The following is an 18,899-nucleotide window of genomic DNA, read 5'->3' as shown; positions in this document are numbered from 1 at the left end:
GAATCCAATGATTTCATCATTTATATGGGCTAATAAGACCCCCAGAATTAGTATGACCTCACTACAACAGGGTAAGCTCAGTGGGGGTCTTGCTCTGCCCAACTTGATGTTTTATTATTGGGCAGCCAACATTCAGAAGTATACCTATTGGCTGAATGATCCTCAAGCTACTTGGTGTTGCCTTGAGGCTCAATCATGTTTCTCTTCCTCACTCTCAGCACTATTATTTTCATCCCTTCCTGTTTCCCTGTTACAATTCACAGACAACCCTGTTCTAATTGGCTCTCTAAAAATATGGTATCAATTCCAGCGTCACTTCAATTCAGTCTCTGCTTCTGCTCTGACCCCAATCTGCAACAACCACCTCTTCCCCCCATCCCTGGTGGACTCCTCCTTTTGTATTTGGGCAAGAAAAGGTATCAAATGTTTTTATGAATTTTTTAAAGATAACATTTTTCTCAGCTTTAGTGACCTTTGTTCTTTGTATGATTTGCCCTCGTATCATTTGTTCCGCTACTTTCAAATAAGACACTGTGCATCTTCTATCTTGCCAGAGTTTCCAAGTCAGCCTCTCAAGCCTTGGTGGGAAGACTTATTCCAGTTGAAGCCTCACAGTAAGGCTCTAATATCACAAATATATACTTTAATTATGGCATCGGGCAATTACTCAACCAATAAAATTGCTTCGAGTTGGGAACAGGAACTGGGTCTTCAGTTTGTTGAAGGTTACTGGGACAAAGTAATTGACAAAATTCATTCCTCGGCCTCATGTGCAAGACTCTCCCTTACTCAGTTTAAGACGGTATACAGATTACACTTCTCAAGATCTAGACTATCTAAAATATACCCCGGTATTCCTGACCTGTGCAACAGATGCAACACCTCCCCCTGTGATTTAACTCATATGTTTTTTGCCTGCCCGTCACTTCAATTATACTGGACTTTTTACTTTGAGGTGCTCTCTCATGTTTTGAGCGTTACTCTCAAACTGTCTATAATAATCCATAATCTGTCTTGATATATGTCTTTGTATCGGTTGGTACTTGCTGTATTGGGCCTGATGTGTCAAATTACATGTGCAAAACTATATAAATAAAGAGGGGAGAAAAAAAAAAAAATCACAGACATCAATGTCAAAGTCTTCAACTCTCCCTTTTGGCGAGTTCCCATCTGGAAAAAACAGGTCCTTTCCCATTTCCAAAATCTTAGCTACAGTTGTAGTTTTTTCCACAGTTGCATGTCTTGTTCCTCCACCATTTCTGGTTCTCACTTGACAGTATTCATTACTGCTTGAATGAAGCCATCCGATTTCAATTTTTCTGCAGGTCTTCTCTCCTGCAGTATTTCTCTGTCTTGCCATCCCTTCACCTTGCTTGTGGAACACACCTGATGAACCACACAGCACTCCTTTGGTTTTTGATCTTACTTTCCGTGCCGCAATTTTATCTCTTAGGTTCTGCAGAAGAGTCTCTTTATCTGTGCTGTACTTAGTTTGTTGACAGAAGAACTTGACAGCTACTCTGTCACCATATGTCCTTATGTATTTTGCCATTTGTCCATCAGTCATGACGGACAGCACTGCCTTATCCACCTGCAGACATAAAACATTAGAGAAATGCACACATGGAATACTAACTGTATTAGAAATAGAGTTCTTAATCACTGTTCATGATCATTATCAAAAGTTACTTTGTCAACTTGTGTCTTATTACTTTAATGTTGCTGTGTTAGTATTAGTATAGTAATAGTAGTAGATATTTATATACTGCGTTACTAAAAACTATTTGCTAGTAAGGTATAAGTAAGGTAAGTTCCACCAAGTATTTTGTGCCATGGTGTCCATGTTACCATGGTAATGGCACAGCCAGATAACAACATCCAAATTCATGGGCTGCAACCTCTTTTTTTTTTTAATTATTATTTATTTATCACATTTTAGGCATACAAGCTGTGTCCAAATTCATGGGCTGCATCCTCCTGAGGATGCTTTTGTAGACCGATTACGTCACAGCGATGCGCTGAAGGCTGTCCAAATTCGTAGACTCCTCCAAATGCAGCGGACAAATGCGTCCTCCTTTTCCCCGAATTTGAAGGATGGGTCGGGTGCGTGCTTCGTGGCCCATCATATCCCAGAATTCATAGCGCGGCCCAGCCAAACTCCAGTTTCCGGTAATGGCGGCCGCTACTAAGTTTTAAAATTACTATTAATAATCTTTCTGGGTCACAAAATAAACTTTTAACATATTTTCAGGCGAGGATGTGGGTGTGTACACTTGAAATATCTGCTTGGTTTATCAAGGTATCGCATATTTGCAAGTGCTTCGACCTTTTCGTTGATGTCTGTTACCCACCAGCTCGATAGCTAGCCGAGAGCTCGAGGGTCACTCAAGCCGCCGAGAACGGCACAACTCCCGGCACATCATTTTCAGATCACCGCCGACTTTCGCTACTCTGGTTAAACGTAATATATAAAACACTTAGACAACCTAAAAATTTTATTGTTTGGCTTTTTTCAGTGTTTTATTTGTTCGTGAGTAAACGGTTTGGCTGAGATTAAAGTTATTAGATTAGATTAGATAAAATAAAACTTTATTAATCCCCCGGGTGGGTTCCTCCTTGGTTTATACACCGCTGAATAAATGTCAAACAGAAAACTGATTAAACAGTAGTGTGAGATGGTCGAGAATTTACTCCAGTGTCCTGTTATATTTTAGGTAGCAAGGAGCAGACGGTTGAGTTTATTAAACTCCACCGAGACAGCAGTGACGCTAATCAAAAGGCTAGACCGTCCAACTTCCGGCCTACCCGACCTTCTGAGGACCCGGCCCACGTAGACCACAAAGCCTGGGTCCTCAGGAGGATGCAGCCAATGAATTTGGACATGATTTGAAATTTCAAAACATATGTGCACTTAACGAGTTATGTTTAATGAACCTGAACATATTTACAAGAGTTAACATTAAAGGCATGCATATACGACCTCGGTTTTTCAACAAGTTACTCACCTTTTGAACCGCGGTGTTCAATGCTTTGTTGTTTATACGTACTTTGTCTTGTTGCATGTGCATGATGTCGTTGTGTGGGACCTCTCTTGACTGCAAGAAATGTTCTAAATCCTCCTCCATGTCCGCACCCTTCAACTGAACCGCTATCAAAAAGGAGCGGGATCTTTTGCGAGATCCCGCAAACGTTTTGCGAGATCCCGAGTTAGTTTTGCGAGATCTCGCAAACGTTTTGCGAGATCCCGAGTTTGGTTTGCGAGATCTCGCAAAACTTTTGCGAGATCCCGAGTTTGTTTTGCGAGATCTCGCAAAAGTTTTGCGAGATCTTGCAAAAGTCCGTCTTAATTTTTTTTCTCCCATGTCCCCTGCGGGGCTCTGTAGGCTCCATAGTTTGTACATCAGAAGAAGACTTAAAGATCCTGAATGAATAAATACATAAAAAATAAAAATGCTTGAAATTGGGAATTGAATCATAGACCCCCCCCAAAAAAAGAAAGAAATTTTTCTCAAAACATGTTGGCCGATTGAAATGACACCTGTGAATTCATTGTGATGACTGCATATGTAATCCTGTTGGTGTCAGAGTGAAAATTCAAACAAAGAGAGAATCAGAAAGTAAAAGTCCAGGACAGACAGAAAGGTAACGGTCTCAGGTGGTATACACTACTACAAACCAGCAACAGAAGGAGTATTTTCTGTTTGTGTTATCAGGAGTACTACATATGAAGACTTCCCAGCTGGTACAATTGCCACATGTTTGACTCCTGTAAAGCACTTTTCATTTAGTTTAATGAGTGAACCGTTTGGTCCGTTTGGCTCAACACCACGGAACAGAGGCAGCACAATAACCGAGCTAACACTAATAGTGCAGTGGATCCTGCTTATGCCGTGATTATTCGGTACTGAAAACCAAGGCGGCATTCACACCCTCTCTACATTTCAGCTTCTTCTGTTTGCGGATATATTACTGACTTTAATTATCCATAAAATCGTCACATTCTCTGTAAGTTTAAAGTCAACTATTGAACAGCGTATGTTTTAAAGTAAAGGCTTTAAAACCAAGTAGAACCTGAACCGTGTTAATTACTAACATCACTAATGTCACATAACTTTGCCGACATGTGGCCAACAGTAATGTTTTAATGTTCTTTGTTATTAAACATTTATATCTTTCAAGGGCGTAGATTTGGTTTTGGCATTAGTGGGGACGGTTGATTCAACCACCGAACCCTGCCCTGTTTCTTTTTTTCCCCCTTTTTGTCTTTGCTTTATAAAAAAAAGGAGAAATATACTTGCCTACATATGCTATTCTACATGCTTTTAAACCATTTAAAATTAAAATTCATAGTTTTATATGTGAATTATATAGTGTTAAATTACTATTAAACAAATGACTGACTAAGTATTTTAGACTTTAGTTTACTTCAGCCATATTCCATATAACTCAGGTATCATACAAAAATAAAAATAGCTTCAAATACAGTCATGACAATAAAAGAATATGACTTTAAGGACTTAACAACATTACTTCAGATATAGTACACCAACATCTCTGATACATTAGCACTAAGGGGACACTGAATGACCTGGTGGTTTTTGTCTATAAAACTACTCATCTAAGATTACCAGAAAGTAAAAGATCTCTCAGCAAAATTATGCAACATTTTAGGCACTATTGGCCTGATCAAATCAGTGAGCTGGGATTTTTTATTCTAAACATGAACTACTGTTACAGCAACAGACATGGACTACTGGTGCCCCACACAACAACTCAATGTCGACTATGTGAAGGAGCCAAACACATGCCTGCTCCTCTCGTTAACTGAGATAAACTGCTGGCATATTTGTTTTACATCTATACTGTCCAGTCTCTCCTGGTGGACATGGTAACACATTATTCGTGGTTACATACAATTTTAGACTGATGTGGGCCAAAGCCTAGCACATACTTACCAATCAAAAGGGCTGTTTGGGGGGGGGGTTACAATGTTTATTTATCAGATAAAATAAGTTAAATGTCACCGTTACTATTGTCCGGCCAGAAACAGGCTAGGGGTGTCCAAATTCAGAGGCTGCGTCCACCTGAGGACCAGGTGTTGTGCCAAAAAGTGATTTCCTGTATTTGCCAAAAACCGATTGCTTGTATTTACACTTCTCTAAATAACTTGTTGGTCTATAATATATGAAACATATGTCAAATATATCCCTCATGAATTATATCAAGTCATCTTGAGCAACAAACAACATTCCTGTAACAAGGTAGAATCCGCAATCAGTTTTTCCCAGTGACTTTTATGTATCCTTTATTCATGCAGTTCAAAAAATTCTTGTTGACTTTAAAAATGTCTCTCTTAAGAGTAATCTGGCCACGAGGACAGCTGAAATTGCAACAAGTGCAAAAATAGTTCTGTAAACATATTTTAGGGTGGACAAAAGGAAGCTGATTGATTATAATGTAAGTACAATAACACAGATATTTGAAGTTTACACAGCTACATTCTCGCCTGAAAATATGTTAAAACTTTATTTTGCGACCTAGAAAGAGTAATAAGAGTAATATTAATACTAAGTAGCTGCAGTAGTAGCCATCGTTGGAAACTGGAATTGGCTGGGCTAATCTGGGATATGGTTTTTCAGTTTTGTTGTCCGGGTGGAAAATTGGGAGAAATTCGAGAGAATGGTGGCTCCGGGAGATTTTCGGTAGGGGCACTGAAATTCGGGATTCTCCCGGAAAAATCGGGAGGGTTGGCATGTATGGTGTAGCATAGCCTGTAACCTTATTATGACGGACACATTTTATGAGCGAACTTGACTTTAAGTGACTTACAGGTTTCTTTGAAAACTACTTTCTTATATCCAGGTTCTTCCTTTGTGCTGCCATCCTCCTCTCCTCCTTGCAGGTCCTCGCAGCGCAGGCTTGCCGCTGCTAAAACTAAACAGAGCTCCCTGAAAGGCACAGCCAATCACATTGGCCATATTTGTCACATGAGGTAGGACTCCAGTAGAGAACGTAATTTAACTCTTTCTGCACCGCTGGGTGAATGAGATGTCAACAGATCGTTTTTTTCCTTTCTATCGGGTTTGTTTTTCTTTACTCGAAGAGATCAAATTATTGCTGGGGACAATTCAATAATCGCTGGATATTGGTGGGGACATGTCCCTTCCGTCCATGCCAAATCTATGCCCTTGGTATTGCTGCATAAACAAGTGACATAAAACTCAATACTTACTTTTAAAAGTTTACTCTTCAGCCGCACCGCTTGAGCCATCTGCCTTTTTTGTCGAAAAAATTATCCACAGCCACCGCTGTGCTATGAATCCTGGGATAGGTTGGGCCATGAAGGGTACACTAACCCATCCTTCAAATCTGGTGAAAAGGAGGCCACATTTGTGGGCCGCATTTGGAGCAGCCTTCAAATTGGGAGAGCCTTCGCTGCCTGGCTGTGATGTAATCAGCTTTCAAATGCGGCCTCCGAAAGACACGGCCTATGAATTGAGACACAGCTAGAGGGACCATGGCGGTCTGCATGGAAAATCTACACCTGGTTTTACTTTCAAAGTAAAACAAGAACTAACCAAAAATTTATTTAGAAAAGTGAGAGGAATACACTACAATTCATCTCATTGCAGGGCCAATTTAGTGTTCAAGTAGTACAAAAACCCAACCAAACAAGAAAACACCCAGAAACATTTCCAAAAATGTAGTGTTTTGTTTGTTTTTTTAACTTCAAATATTGCATAACAAGACAAAACTGCAAATGTAAATGTAAATGTGTCTTTCTCAATTTAACTAACTGAAGCCTTTCATTGAACTACCTAATAAACTCATTGGTCCTCTCTTTCTGACCAGACACATGGCAGCACTTCTGATATAACTTTGTTTATATTTAACAAAATAAAAATGCAGACAGAAGTGTACACATTAGTTTTTGACTTTCTCACTGAATTAACAGCCAATCCCTCAACATGTTTGTATTCTCTGCTCATATCGTCTTCATATTAACCTCCTAGGACCTGGCGTCAACATATGTAGACATCATTATGGTGTTCCACAGGGTTCGGTGCTAGGACCAGTTCTGTTTACATTATACATGCTTCCCTTAGGCAGTATCATTAGAAGACATAGCATATACAGGTCCTTCTCAAAAAATTTGCATATTGTGATAAAGTTCATTATTTCCTGTAATGTACTGATAAACATTAGACTTTCATATATTTTAGATTCATTACACACAACTGAAGTAGTTCAAGCCTTTCATTGTTTTAATATTGATGATTTTGGCATACATAACTCATGAAAACCCAAAATTCCTATCTCAAAAAATTAGCATATCATGAAAAGGTTCTCTAAACGAGCAATTAACCTAATCATCTGAATCAACGAATTAACTCTAAATACCTGCAAAAGATTCCTGAGCCTTTTAAAAACTCCCAGCCTGGTTCATTACTCAAAACCGCAATTGTGGTTAAGACTGCCGACCTGACTGCTGTCCAGAAGGCCATCATTGACACCCTCAAGCAAGAGGGTAAGACACAGAAAGAAATTTCTGAACGGATAGGCTGTTCCCAGAGTGCTGTATCAAGGCACCTCAGTGGGGAGTCTGTGGGAAGGAAAAAGTGTGGCAGAAAACGCTGCACAACGAGAAGAGGTGACCGGACCTGAGGAAGATTGTGGAGAAGAACTGATTCCAGACCTTGGGGGACCTGCGGAAGAAGTGGACTGAGTCTGGAGTAGAAACATCCAGAGCCACCGTATACAGGCGTGTGCAGGAAATGGGCTACAGGTGCCGCATTCCCCAGGTCAAGCCACTCTTGAACCAGAAACAGCGGCAGAAGCGCCTGACCTGGGCTACAGAGAAGCAGCACTGGACTGTTGCTCAGTGGTCCAAAGTACTTTTTTCGGATGAAAGCAACTTTTGCATGTCATTCGGAAATCAAGGTGCCAGAGTCTGGAGGAAGACTGGGGAGAGGGAAGTGCCAAAATGCCTGAAGTCCAGTGTCAAGTACCCACAGTCAGTGATGGTCTGGGGTGCCATGTCAGCTGCTGGTGTTGGTCCACTGTGTTTTATCAAGGGCAGGGTCAATGCAGCTAGCTATCAGGAGATTTTGGAGCACTTCATGCTTCCATTAGGTTAATAGCTCGTTTAGAGAACCTTTTCATGATATGCTAATTTTTTGAGATAGGAATTTTGGGTTTTCATGAGTTATGTATGCCAAAATCATCAATATTAAAACAATGAAAGGCTTGAACTACTTCAGTTGAGTGTAATGAATCTAAATGGCCTGTATTTATATAGCGCTTTTCTAGTCCCTAAGGACCCCAAAGCGCTTTACATATCCAGTCGTTCACCCATTCACACACACATTCACACACTGGTGACGGCAAGCTACGTTGTAGCCACAGCCACCCTGGGGCGCACTGACAGAGGCGAGGCTGCCGGACACTGGCGCCATCGGGCCCTCTGACCACCACCAGTAGGCAACGGGTGAAGTGTCTTGCCCAAGGACACAACAACCGAGACTGTCCAAGCCGGGGCTCGAACCTGCAACCTTCCGAGTACAAGGCGAACTCCCAACTCTTGAGCCATCGTCCGGCGTGAGACTTTCACGATCGAATATATGAAAGTCTAATGTTTATCAGTACATTACAGGAAATAATGAACTTTATCACAATATGCTAATTTTTTGAGAAGGACCTGTATTTTCACTGCTATGCAGATGACACGCAGCTCTATCTATCCATGAAGCCAGGTAACACACACCAATTAGTTAAACTGCAGGAATGTCTTAAAGACATAAAGACCTGGATGGCCGCTAACTTTCTGGTTCTTAATTCAGATCAAACTGAGGTTATTGTACTCGGCCCTGAAAATCTTAGAAATATGGTATCTAAGCAGATTCTTACTCTGGATGGCATTACCTTGGCCTCCAGTAACACAGTGAGAAACCTTGGAGTCATTTTTGACCAGGACATGTCCTTCAATGCACATATTAAACAAATATGTAAGACTGCTTTCTTCCATTTGCGCAACATCTCTAAAATTAGAAATATCCTGTCTCAGAGTGACGCTGAAAAACTAGTTCATGCATTTATTACTTCCAGGCTGGACAACTGTAATTCTTTATTATCAGGATGTCCTAAAAACTCCCTGAAAAGCCTTCAGCTGATCCAAAATGCTGCAGCAAGAGTCCTGACAGGGACTAGAAAGAGAGATATTTCTCCTGTTTTGGCTTCCTTCATTGGCTTCCTGTTAAATCCAGAATTGAATTCAAAATCCTGCTCCTCACATACAAGGTCTTAAATAATCAGGCCCCATCTTATCTTAATGACCTTGTAGTACCATATCACCCTATTAGAGCACTTCGCTCTCACACTGCAGGCCTACTTGTTGTTCCTAGAGTATTTAAAAGTAGAATGGGAGCAGTGTTGGGTAAGTTACTTTAAAAAAAAGTAATTAATTACTAATTTCTAATTACTTAGTCAATATTGTATTTAAAATACTTATCTAATTACTGTGTCAGAAAAGTAAGTTAATTACTACATAAGTATTTAACTAAATACTTCTTAAAATCCATATAAACCTTGAGTGGACAAACAATAGAAATTAAACTCTTTAAATAATAAATACATTTTTTTAAAGACGGACACTCTACAGTACGCAGCGGTAGCATCTGTTCCACAATGTAGCCTGCCAGGGCTGGACTGGGACAAAAAATCGGCCCGGGCATTTTGACTAGAGACCGGCCCGCCATTATAGGAAAAACCATAAATCCTTTGAATGAAAACAAACGCTGTTGTCACAGTGATGTACACTGTCTTGTTGGTATATATGTATCAGTCTAATAAACTTAAGCCTACACCATCCTCCCTATTCTGGTATTCTAAACAGTACCCGAAAGTAGACTGCTTGGTCGAGTTAACCTCCTGAACTATCTACAACACATGGTGAAAACCTGAAATTAAGACAGAGAAGACTAGAGGTGAGACATGATCATTACTGATTACTGATGACAGATTTAGATATATTTTCATAAACCATTCATTTACCACATCAATAAACAGCATGGCAGGGCAAAATATTTTTTCTAACATGGCAACCTTTAAAAAGTGAAAGGAGATAGATAGGTGAGAAAGAAAAAACTTAATTGACTTTTTGATGGCATTTTACACACAGTACTGGTACAGAATCTAGAAAATGTGGGAAAATGCTGGCGTCATAAACGGTACTTAGCTACTTCTGAAGAAATTACGATGGGACCCTAAAAAAATACTATGTACAATAATGGATTTCTATACATTTTACATCAGATAAAAACGTTTGTTGTAAGATTCAGAGCGATAAACAAACAAGAGAGAAAAGCCGATCAGCTGATCACTGATCAGTTTCATGATTGAAGTAGAAACAGGAGAGGGAGCGGGAGAGAATGAGAGGAGAAGAGGCAGCTGTGCAGCAAAGACACAGAATAACTCCAGCTTTGTGTCTTTTTCATTGTAGCTGAAGTCCGGGACAAACTGGGCTCCTTTTCACCTCAATACTAAAAGCACAATATTTTCTCTGTATATGAGACGGTTGGAAACTCTAATAACTAACCTTATAAATAAGATAAAACAAGTTCAACATCAATAATATCATAGCACCGGCCCAGCAATATATAAACTCCGTCATGCTAGCTAGTACGCAGTACGAGTTATTGTAACTGACTGTAAAAAGTCAGCACAATGAAAATAAACTGCACCTAAACTTGGTTTATATCTGACCCAGATAGACTGCAGGTCATAAGTTCTTACCTGAAGTTCAGTTCACTGCCTCGGGTCTCTGCTCCTCCTGCCTTTCCATCATCCACCTGCCAGCGTGTTGCATCTGCTGGCCTCCATCTGCTGGGGGGGCACAGGCCACCCCCCAAACCAGACTGGCCACCCCAGGTGCCACCCCGAAGCTAAAACAATAAAATTCAATGAAATATCAAATGTACGATTATGTTTTCACAGTGAAGCTCAGATATCCGAGTGTGAGTGAATGCAGCATCGGCCTCTGCGCTATGAGCGTCATGTTAGCAAAGGTAGGAGAGCCAAGCACGAAAGATGGAACAGCAGAAAACAATTTTTCAGCAAAAGATTAACAGGTTAACATAGCTGGACTGGCCATGGGGCATACCGGGCATTTGCCCGGTGGGCGGATGACTTTTTTTTTTTTAACGGCATGAACAATGAGAGGTGGTGGATTGTCCAGATGCTGGTCGATGTGTAAAAATAACTCAGTTGTTTGGTGGTGGCTATGGCGGAGCTTCCACAGAGGCCAGCAGGTGAATGAGGGAAGGGGAGGCAGGAGGAGGAGAGACCTGAGGCAGCCGTCAGTCCGAGTGTCAGGTGAACTGAACTTCAGGTAAGAAGTTATGACCTGCAGTCTATCTGGGTCAGATATAAACCAAGTTTAGGTGGAGTTTATTTTCGTTGTGCTGACTTTTTACAGTCAGTTACAATAACTCGTACTGCGTACTAGCTAGCATGACGGAGTTTCTACACAGCTGGGTGGGTGCTGTGATGTTACTGATAGTGAACTTTATTTTATTCATAAGTTTAGTTAGTAGAGTTTCCAACGGCTCCTTATATAATGGAATGGTCCCTCATTCAGAGAAAATATTACATGTTTCGTATTGAGCTGAGAAGAGACGCAGTTTGTCCCGTACTTTAGCTATAATGAAAAAAAGACAGCTGGATTTATTCTGCCTCTTTACGTTGCACAGCTGTCTCTTCTTCTCTCATTCTCTCCCCTCCCTCTCCTGTTGCTACTTCAATCATGAAACTGATCAATGATCAGCTGATCGGCTTTTCTTTCTTGTTTGTTTATCGCCCACTTTGCGCCAGAAAGAGGAAACCAGCGGATGTTGCGCTGAACAACAGCAGCACCTTTAAGCTTGATCAGCTGTTGTTAGAATTTATTTAATATTACTTTCAAGTATCAGCTGATGTTTGCTGGAGCCACAGCTGTAAAGCTGCTGGTCATGATATCGGTTTGGATATGTGGTGAGAGGGAAACATGAAGATGAAACCAGGAGATGTCCTTACTGAATCATCAGAGCTGAACAGGTGATGGAGAAACAGGTTTACCTTTTAGGTGACATGAATGAGTTGAAGGGAAGTTATGAACTGTTTCTAAGAGATAAATAACACCAGGATCCTTTTCTAAGTAGCTGACAGCTGGTAACTGTGCAGGGGCGGGTCTAGCAAAGTGATGCCAGGGGGCCAGGTAGGGCATTAACAGGGAAAGGGGGGCACAAGGAAATACTTTTCTTTCTTATTGTCATTGGTCAGAGGGCCCGGTGGCGCCAGTGTCCGGCAGCCTCGCCTCTGTCAGTGCGCCCCAGGGTGGCTGTGGCTACAACGTAGCTTGCCATCACCAGTGTGTGAATGTGTGTGAATGGGTGAATGACTGGATATGTAAAGCGCTTTGGGGTCCTTAGGGACTAGAAAGCGCTATATAAATACAGGCCATTTACCATTTACCATTTAAAATATCTCGCTTTTATTAAATAATTATCTGAATCTTGCGAACAAAGTTTTTATCTGACGTAAAATGTATAGAAATCATACATATACCAAAGGACAGTGTACATCGCTGTCACAACAGCGTTTGTTTTCATTCAAAGGCTTTATGGCTTTAATACCTGGTGGGCCGGTCTGTAGTCACAATGCCCAATTTTTTGTCCCAGTCCAGCCCTGCAGGTTAATACTGGCAGTGTCACCATGCCAGCTGACTGTATTTCATCATCAGCCAGTGTTGCTCTTTATACATCAATATTACCAAAGTTTTCCATAAGGCAGCATAGAAAGTATTTACTTGCTTTCAGGTTTCATTTAAATGTTAGTCTTTTCATTTGTTTCCCCACTTTTTTCCTGTTTCAAAATCAAACACCAGTTTGTGAGAAGATTATCTTCTTTTTTTAATAAAGCAGATAAAGTTTTGCATTGACATTGGCTAATTTGCCAATTGTATGTTAAAAATGTTTGTATTTTAATATTCAAAAATGTTTGTGCCCAAAACATATGTGCACTATATGTCAGTAAAAATACTATGCAAATATTGCTGTCCTTCAATGCTGAATAAACACTGACAAAGCACTGATTGTATCTCTTGTACATTATCAACGCAGTATCTAATATTTCTATCTAGTATTTTGCACCATAGTGCTTAAAATGTCATTCTAATAAGAGTTAAAAGCGCATTTGGTTATTAGGTTTATAGGGTTATTGAATTATGGTTAACGGTTGGTAGAATTTTTTTTTAACATTATCTGCCAATTACATCTGCCACCCTTCTCCAAATCTGTGCCCCTACCTGGCCCCCCCAACAAAAATTTTCTAGACACGCCACTGTATCCATGGATGATGAACAAGAATCACTCAGAAGTGTTCGTCTATGCTCTCGTGTCAGGCGCTTCAGTAAATTACTCGTGCTATTAACAGCAGCCGATAGTTTTTTCTCCCCAGCACATAGCTTACATATTGCTGTAATGTTCTTGTCTGCTTGTTTCAGAAAAGTGAAGAAACGGGAATATGTCCATGTCATAAAACAGCCACTCCCTTCAGCCGAGTCTGATATCTTCCGCTTTAGAATACGACTATGCAGCAAACTGGCGTGAAATGACGTGCAGCTGCACTACAGCGATGTAAAGCGGCAGAGTTTACTTCTACGTTTAGAAGATAAATTAATGAAATTAAATAATGATATTCAGCGAGTTTAATTATTTTACAATGTAACGCAAGTACATTGTAAGTAACTGTAATTAAAATACCTAAAAATGAACAGTAATTAGTTACTCTACTTTTTCCAGTGGAAAAGTAATTTAATAACGCGTTACACCCAACACTGAATGAGAGGCAGAGCCTTCAGTTTTCAGGCCCCTCTTCTGTGGAACCAGCTTCCAGTTTGGATTCGGGAGACAGACACTATCTCTACTTTCAAGATTAGGCTTCAAACGTTCCTTTTTGCTAAAGCATATAGTTAGGGCTGGACCAGGTGACCCTGAATCCTCCCTTAGTTATGCTGCAATAGACGTAGGCTGCCGGGGATTCCCATGATGCATTGAGTTTTTCCTTTCCAGTCACCTTTCTCACTCACTATGTGTCAATAGACCTCTCTGCATCGAATCATATCTGTTATTAATCTCTGTCTCTCTTCCACAGCATGTCTTTATCCTGTTTTCCTTCTCTCACCCCAACCGGTCGCAGCAGATGGCCCCGCCCCTCCCTGAGCCTGGTTCTGCCGGAGTTTTCTTCCTGTTAAAAGGGAGTTTTTCCTTCCCACTGTCGCCAAAGTGCTTGCTCATAGGGGGTCATATGATTGTTGGGTTTTTCTCTGTATTTATTATTGTGCAATCTACTGTACAATATAAAGCGCCTTGAGGCGACTTTTGTTGTGATTTGGCGCTATATAAATAAAATTGAATTGAATTGAATTGGAGTCTAACACCCAACCTGACATATAAACATAGACAAACTGGCAAACACAGACCCAAACATGCATTCCCACCGTCATGAACACACGCTTTTCTTTTTGCTCCTTGAGGAGGCGGATGCACCTCTCTCCCTCCCTTATCATTCCTGCTTAGCTTCTATGTCCTTGTCTAGTCTCATCTAACTCTAACCCTCAGAGAACCTCTCAGTCACGTTCTTGCTCTCTAAAACCTAAAGAAGAATTATGGATTTGATCAACCAGTCCCACTTCTCGACGAGGAGCCTGGGTTCAGGAGAGCCCCAGTGTCCTGGGGCTGGCAAAAGTGGTGCGTCATGTGCCTGGCGGGTCTGGCGATTGAGGACATCGAAGACATCTAACTATTTGGAATCATGATAACGGGGTTCTTGCTGATCGGAGCTGGCTTGGCCCTGGCTTATTGAAATTGAGCGCTTCAAAACCCCACAAGGCTACCCGCGATGATCCAAGCGCTGGGAAGGGCTGCGAGTACTCACACTGTTCTTATGGAACGTAATATGGGAAAGATCTTGGAGAATCTCACCGCTCTTCAACGGGAAATTGATTCACCCCCGGACCAGTGATGGACTTAAAGCACGACTGTAAAATGCAAATGAAGTCTGTTCGTCCTAAACAACATAACCACCATCATCATCTCATGCGGCTACCCAAACCCGGCGGCACCAGCTGGACACTTGAAGGCCGACGAGAACAACAACAAATTCTCCTCTGACAGTGACAACGGGACTCCCTGACTCTCTCACCAGATCCCTCAACTCCAGCTGCGTAGGCTGCGGACTGTTGATCTTAATTGGGCGAAAGGACACTTTCTCAGGCTGAACACAGGACACACATCCTCACACGCACACACACATGTACACTTAGACAGATACCCCCCCCCTCCCTGAACCCATCGCCTCCCATGCTTACCTCCCATCCGATGTAGACGGAGGTTCAGCATCACTTTAGGTTGCGCAGAGAGTGCAATGTCCTTGATGCTGCTGTGTACATTAGCATATTCCCCTTTTGCTTGTCTTGTGTTTTATGGTGTTGTGAAGATAAATGTGATTTTGTGCTGAGAAATTTTTGTTTCTGTTTTCTCATTCTGATCCCCCATTAGGGATCAGGATGAGCAGAGTTTCTTTTTCCTCATTGACTGCCCTTTTGTGTTATACATTTCATTGTTTTCTTTATGCTGCCTGTTCTGTCCTGTCTCCCCATTGTGATGTTTGTGTATTGTATGTGCGGTCGGAAAGGTCCAATTTTGCTGCAGGCAACTGCAAATGACAAATAAAGGCTTCAATCTATCAATCAATATACAAATACTCAGCACTCACACAACATAGAGACAAACAGAAATGAACACTGTACACACACTCAGACTCCCCAAACATCCTCTATACCCCCCAGGTCCAGGTAGGGTCACCGACAAGATAGCCCCTGGGATCCCTGGGACACACACTCCCCTCCACTACAATAATGTAGCGATTCACGGACACTGTCAAAAAAGCTACTCTGGATAGTGTTGGAATTGATATTTTTTATATCGTCATTTGTGCTTAGAAACATGGAATCATTTATGCTTAGAGATATATAATCATTCATATGCTGATAAAGTATTTTATCCTTATTTGGTCTGATAAGGATTCTGTGCACACTCTGTGCACCCTGAGATGAGAGGAAGCAGCCTCGATGTTATAATTTGTAATTGCATATTCATGACTGATTGCTTGCTGACAATAAAAAGGGCTGTAGTGAAGGAATCAGTCGAAGTGGGCTGAGTTCAGGTGAAGGAATCTTTTCCTCCACTTTGGCTGACTTCCCTCGCGAGCCACAAAGACAAAGAGCTCTGTCTTGTTTTGTTTTGTCGTGCAGTTATTGGTTTCGTGTTCCAGCGGGGTTTGTGCCTAGATAAACCCAACAGACAGCATCCTTTAATAGAAAAATACATTTAAAATTTTGTCTCATCTTTGTAACAGGAGTTTGTGACTGTAGTTTCCAGGAACAGGAGAGATGACCTAAATTCAGGACACACAGGAAAATCCCACCTTCATCCAGTAGTTTGCTTTGAGCTTCACGGTGCTGATTCAGCTATAGAAGATCATTCTGTAGTGTCCCGGGGCTCCTGCTCTCCTCATCACTGATGCTGCCACTGCCAACACTGTCAGTCATCTTTGTGACAGCCTCAAGTCTGTGTGGAAGCCCTTGTTGGTCAGACCCATGATGGTGGCATTTCCCTGCTGCAGTTCGTCACTGGAGGAACCCAGCACCATCTAGATGGGACAGGTGTCACCTAAGAGACACCAGTCATCTTAGATAACAGAAACTACAAGTTGATATTTAGCTGTAAGATGTTTTTTTCTGCTCCACCAGTCACTAACTCACACTTTTTCACTGTTTCCAAAACAAATCCAAAAACCCCCAAAACAAAGATTTCTTTCTGTAGAGAGCAACATGTCTGTGACTTTTTAATTGCACACTTTCACAGGTAATTTTAAAACTGGCAATTAATGAATTAGTGAAAACCTCCAGAGTAGTTTTTTTTTGCAGTGTAGCTACATTTATAAAGGTTTTAAGGACTTTATTCATGGTAATATTACAAGAAACATTTGCAATATTATTCACTTTCTTAATACGGGAGCTATATTAAAAATAAGTTTACACATATTTGCAATAAATAGTCAAATAATCTGATTGTTTTGTCAACCATGTAACAACATAACAAACGTCTGAACTGAGTTAGTATAAATGCCAAAGGTTTTAAAACAATTTCCCTTAATACTGTAAAAATGATTGATCTACTGATAAAAACACAAATTATCCAAGTCCCAGTTGGATCCACAGCATTTCCATAGAGAGTGTCTGTACATTAGTAGCACCAAAGTCCTGGTCAACATGACTCAGTCTGGAGCAGGAAGCTCTGCTCTGGGGGACACTGTCACCATCAAATGGACCAGTCATAAGGTCTATGTATCAGACTGTTTGGCCTAGCCTCAACAGAGGGATGGAAAATCCTCCTAAACTTTCCATTTATTACACTCGCACTAGAACATCAGGGATTCCAGCTCGTTTCACAGGCAGTGGATCAAACTCTGACTTCACTCTGATCATCAGTGGAGTCCAGGCTGAAGATGCAGCAGTTTATTACTGTCTGAGTGAACACTACATTAACAGCCAACACGTGTTCACACAGTGAAAAGCCGTCATACAAAAACCTCTCTCAAGTGCAGAGTTTGATACAGTTGACTGAGTACACACACTCAAAGAAATAGACTGGTTTTCATATCTTAGTGAGGATATCTAATTGACATAATGCATTCCCTAGCTGCTTACTATAACCTTAACTATCAAAAGTGAATGCCTAACCATAACCTAACCGTAACCCTGACACTAAAACCACTTTTTGAGACACAAGAAATGCCTTCAAACTCGTTTGGGACGAGCGTTTTCCCCCCATAAGTGACTGTTGTTCTCCACAGTATAGTGGCATGCCACACGTGTAACACACATTACAAAAAAAATCAACAAAACAACAAAACAAAAACATGTGGGGAACCCCCTCCAAATGTCACTGTTGGTGTTTCTGGAGTCAACAAACATGGTTTGTATTATTTCATCAAAAGAAGTTAATTTGTCTTCATCACTCTCAGATGTACAACCAATCACGGGGTAGATGAAGGTAATGACATGTTCTGGTACCAACAGAAAAATGGTGAAACTCCTAAAAAGCTAATTTATAATGCTGACACTTGAGCTTCATGACCTTTGACCTCATTCACACTTCACAGAGGTTTTAAGTTTCTTGGAACCTTATCCCAACTTCACATAAATATGATTGTTTGAAAGGTGTCAAAGTACACAACACACACGATGATCGTGCTCACTATTATTGTGTTTTACTGATAGTTATGAACTCAACTAACACAGTCTGTTCCAGTCCAGCTCTCCTCGTCCCCGCTCCACTCTGTCTTCACTATATAGAGGAACAGGAAGAGACAGCGTCCTCAGTCAGTCGCCACCACCTGTGGCTCACCTGCCTCCTGGTACCGCCCCCTTGAGCTCACTGTACCACTCCTCCCCTGCAGCTGAGCCAAGGACCACACCTCCGCCACAGAAGGCAAATCAAAAATACCCATTTTGGCACTCTCTGTAATGGACACAGATGTACAGATTTGTATACAGAGTAGCATGAAAGACTCAAATGTAAGCACTCAGGAAGGTGCAGAAAAGTGCTGAACAATCATAAATTCTCAACAATCAGTTGTTTGTTTCTGCTCATTAAATTCTGTAAGAGTTAGAAATGTGAAGGTCCCAAGTTCAGTCTGTGGATTTTACCTCCAACAGCACCTTTTATCCAGGTAAATCTTCCTGAACTTAAAGTGTCTGTGATGATAACAGAGATTCTATCATGATGGGTTTGATTCAT

At 41.1% G+C, this 18,899-nt stretch overlaps 1 pseudogene; it reads right to left on the bottom strand.

Annotated features, from left to right (window-relative positions):
* Positions 1-18,899, bottom strand: part of LOC120435794 — a 281,387-nt pseudogene that overhangs the window by 208,701 nt on the left and 53,787 nt on the right.

Source organism: Oreochromis aureus, linkage group 22 (assembly GCF_013358895.1).
Source record: "Oreochromis aureus strain Israel breed Guangdong linkage group 22, ZZ_aureus, whole genome shotgun sequence".
NCBI lineage: Eukaryota > Metazoa > Chordata > Actinopteri > Cichliformes > Cichlidae > Oreochromis > Oreochromis aureus.
The sequence above is the reverse complement of the archived record's forward strand: the minus strand, read 5'-3'. Positions and strand labels throughout refer to the sequence as shown.